Here is a 4,922-nt window from a genome sequence, read left to right as displayed (position 1 = left end):
CTCCCATGCCTGCGCCCTACATTTCTAAGATGCACCTGAAAAAATCAAAAGACTTTCTTTGGAAAACCTTAAGGGAAAATAGTACAATGGTAAGAGGAAAAAGTATACGAGTATAGAAATCAACCAAGATCAGAATCCCTAGCGAGAATTTCCCAAGAGAGCTCTAATGAGAAAAGCTAGCCGTTGTACTTCACTTGAAGCCTGGAGCCTACAAATACTGGGGGAACCCCTGGGAATGAACTGGGCCCTCCAAACCCACCTCCAAGGGGGATGGGAAGCCATTTCTCTGGAGGTCTTTCCAAGAGCTTGGAATAAATTGAGTAAATCTGTCATACTTGATAAATGGGAAAAAAGAGTGGGAAGGGGACTTATCATGGGGCCACCTGCCCCAGAACTGGCACTGTGGGGCGCCTCTGCCTTTGCTTGGCTCCTGTGACCCAGCAGATTTGAGGGGGCAGGAAGGCAGCTGTCAGCTTTCACATGGCACTCGCTCCTGGCAAGAGAGCAAGTCCAGCAGCAGCCAAACCCGTGTCATGATTCAATCAGCCCCACAATGGTGGAGCCTCCGCTGACTGGTGGCAGGTCACAGGAGTGTGGGAGCCTGTGTGCCTCCCACATCTGACTCCCTAAATCATGCTGTTTTCCCTGCAGAAAGTCCGAGGAAGCCTGTGTGTGGACTTTCTTCTGCAGAGTCCCTTTACACAACTGAGATACAGCAAAGATCATGGGCAAGGATCCTCGTGTTACTGTTCATAACTCAAATACTAAATTGTCTCCAAAGGGATCAAAAAATAAAAACGCACACATACACATGCAAATAGGTTAGTCTACTCAAAATAGAGTTTCTCAACTTTGGCACTCTTGAAATTTGGAATCAGATAACTTCTTTTAATGGGAGACTGACCTGTGCATTGTTGGATGCTTTCCGCCTCACTGGCTTCTACGCACTAGATGCCCCCTGCACAAACCACCTTGGACTGTGACCACCAGCGTGTCTCCAGACATTGCCACATGTTCCTGAAGAGGAGGATGTAAAGTGGCCCCTGGTGGAGAGTGTCCCAGATCAAAATAAAGACATGTAAGTGAGTGTGCGTGTGTAATTGAAAATTCTGGAAAGAAACGGGAAGGCTAATGTTCTTAGAAACCGAACGTTAAACTTCATCTGAGAAAGTTTCTAAATGATGGAAGCCAGGGTGGAAAGTTGGCTATAATAGTTGTGGTATTGTTGAAATTTATTGAGTGCTTCCTGGAAGTCCAGCACTGTGCCTAGGTTCAGCACAGTTACATGCATGAGCTCATTTTAATTATTATCCCTATTATATGGTAAGAAATACAAAGAGGCTTACGGAGGTTAAAAAACTTTTCTAAGGATGGAGAACTAACAAGCAAGCAGTCAGAAGAAGACCAGTCTGAAATGAAATGTACTATAAAAGACATTCCAGATTTTGAAGACTTAGTTCAAGAAAAAAATGTAAAAAGAAATTTCATTGATAATGTTTTATGTTGAATATATGTTGAGATGATATTCTTGAATATACTGGATTTTAAAAATATACTATTAAAATTAATTTTTTCTGGGTTGGGTGTGTAGCTCAGCAGTAGGTCACTTGCCTACCATGCATGAGGCCCTGGGTTCAATCCTCAGCATCAAAAGGTAAATAAAATAAAATAATATACAGATAGTTTTTTTAATATTTTCAAAGTGGCTACTAGACTTTTTTAAAAAGCATATGTGATTCACACTAAATTTCTATTGGATAATGTGCTGAACAATACTATCTTCCCTACCAACATTTTTAAGAAAGACCTTGGAAATAAAGTCAGAAAAAGGCAAATGAACACAAAATAAGGAGTTAATAAGTATTTATATTCAAATTCACACATCAGCCCCATTAGTCTCTTCACTGACATCAAATCAGGTTCATGTGGTCCCAGACTCAGCCTGGGGTCGCTCTGCTGCTGTGCCAGCTCATGTATGCCACTATTGTCTCCTTCTAGGTCATTCCACTGGCCTTCCTTACCACCCATGCTTCCTTCTTCTCTGTGCATTTCAGTTGGTCCAAAGCAAAGTCTGATTTCCAATCATCTTGGGCCATACAGTTCCAGTCACTGGTGTTATGTGAAACTTCCACTTGGATTATTTCTAATCTTACCGATTTCTCATTCAGAATGCCTCTCTAGAAATCTTCCTGCTATCTGTGCAACCTCTAGGATCAACGTGTCCTTATCTGGAGATACCACATTCCTCTCCAAGACTAGCCTACATGCCCACTAGGCCTCATGCTGGTGGACACAGATGGGAGAGGGACATCTTGAATCACTTTCCTCCCCTCTCACCAATGTTATCGTGGGCTGGATCTGCAAGGTGGGCTTGAAACGATTACCACCTCAGAGAGCTACGTGGGAATTAATAACCCACATACGACCCTTCCAACACTCTTTGGTTGTGGGGAAGCTTTCATAAACTTCAGCCACTGGCATCTCTTGTTGTCCTTGAATTTAAATCACATACATGGGAATGTCCCAGTTCCCATATGACCCATGTACCTGTGCCCATCCTCTTTGTCTCAACCATTGGAGATCTTGACACCAATCCCTGGAAGTTGGTAGCAGAGGGTAAACAACACACCAGGGTCTGAACAGCAAGAGGAAATCTGCTCTCCTGCATTGTTAATAGAGTCGATCAACAACTCTGATCATCATGCAGTTTAAATTATCAGACTAGGTCCAAAGCAAAGGGATTTGTTTCAAATCGGTAAATTCCAAGAAAGAAAGTCTTCCAAACACACTCTTCTGGGAGAACACCCCCAGAAAGCACAGGCAACAGGCTGCAAGGCCTGTTGAGCCTTGGGGACTCACTCTATTCCTGCTTGGGGCTGAGCCTCCCAGGGAGGAACAGAAGCAGGCAGCAAGCTAGAGACCTGGGAATGGCAATCAACCCCCGCTGCAATCAATGCTTGGAGATGGATGAAGGTATCCCTTGAATAACCTCACTTTGCAACCTTTATGCGAAGGTTTGACAAATGACACCAATGAATGGTACAAGAAAGTGATTAAAACCAGCCCTTGCAAAGACAGAGATAACTATCCTGGGGCTTGTATCTCCCTGAGTTCTCCCCATCCAACCACCAACCCCAACCCCACCACTCCCTTGAGTTTGCCAGAGTTTTCCGGGACTTTAATATGCTTTTTTTCATCTAGTCACATTTACTCCCCTCTCTCCACCCCTCCCTGATATATGAGCTTGTTCTTTGGAATCACTTTCCATAGACTCTGTGTCGCTGGACCGGGAATAAAAGTACTCATTTGATGTGCCAAAATGCTCATCAGCTGGCTTTTGATGCAGGGATTTTCAGCATGGCATTTAGCAATCAGAACTTTCTCTGAAATCCTTACTGGCAATCTTTCCTGTTAATGAATATCATCTAGGGCTCCTTTTAGAGACAGATTCTCCACCTTAAAGGAGACTCATGGGATCAGGTTGTCTCTGGGAGAGGGCAGGAGAGTCCAGGTGAAACAGAAATGTCCAGACAAACCACTGGGCTTTCCCCTGCCACTTCCCTGGCAGGGGGTTGATGCACACGGTAGGAAACATCCCTACCGACCCTCTGATGGTTGTGTTTTGCACCTTACTTAGCTGAATGCTTCACTAAACTGTGATGCAGGGGCAGGCATTAAGGGGAACAAACCCATCAAATGCAAACTCACAAGGCCACAGAAACTCCCACATGTTCATATCTTGTTAGCTGGGTCAGATCAGAGCAATCACAGCCACACAGGACTGTGTCCCCAAAGAGGCCCTGGAAGTGTGAAAAATGTTTGGAGGCACTGGTGATGGCAAGGTGGTGAATTATGCTCAGAAATAGCAATCCTCAACTTGGTCTCCATCTCCCCTGCATTTCTCAGAGCTATTGGGAAGTGTCACCTAGCCCGCTGGTACAGATGATAGTCTCTAGCTCCCTCCTCCCCATTCACTGACAGGAAAATAATTCACCGAAATCCCATTTCTGAGCATGTCCCAACCAGTTTCCTGGGTGAAGGAAAAACAGAGATACATGCCACATGTAAGCAGGTTAAGAAAATGCACTTAGCAATCCAGGCCTAAAATAACAAATGATTTGAGTCCTAATAAATGGGTGGCTTGTCAAGAAATCAAAACCCTTTAGTGAAGGTAAAATGAAATACAGGCTACCTTTAATAAACTATTTTGGGGGGGTCCAGTCAATCAATCTTTGAAAGCCATCTCTCTAAAGCCTCATCAGGCACCATATTTATTACTTTCTGCATAAACTTGGTGAATGATTCTAACATAAGCCATAGCCAGGTGTAGCATGTAGTTTCTTGATCCTGATCCTTAAAAATAAATAACAAGGTGACTCCTCTGGGCTCTATCTTTCCCCTTCACAATCATTTCCATATGCTTTACATATGCTATATTAAAAAGAATATAGTTATTATGCATCAATATACAATCAATAAACCTGTGGGTGGGAGTAAGTGGGTTTTCTTTCTGGTGGTGTGTGAAAAATGAGGGGACCATAGAAGCACTAGGACTCAGGACCTAGGAGATGGGATTCTCTGTAGGCACCCATGACTGCTGCTATGAACAGCACCTGCACACCACAGCAGTAAGAATAATAAAAAGGTAAATATTTTGGAACCTCAAAAAGCAAACCAAATGCATTTGCAATGACAGCTGCCATTAATACAAACATCTCTTGAATTATCAGAAGAGGGTGATAGTAGGTGTCACAGGGACAGGATGTCTTGGAAACTGAACAATAGCAATCTATGGACCCTAAGTCTACTCTTTGTACAAAGGTACTGCCATGGTATGCATCAGAATGAGGATCACGGAGGATCCTCCAAAGAAACACAAAGAGGGGAAGCTCCAAAGTGAAAGAATGAGCTCAGTCTTACCT

Source organism: Sciurus carolinensis, chromosome 13, assembly GCF_902686445.1.
Source record: "Sciurus carolinensis chromosome 13, mSciCar1.2, whole genome shotgun sequence".
In the NCBI taxonomy this organism is placed as follows: Eukaryota; Metazoa; Chordata; class Mammalia; order Rodentia; family Sciuridae; genus Sciurus; species Sciurus carolinensis.
This window is presented reverse-complemented; position numbering follows the sequence as displayed.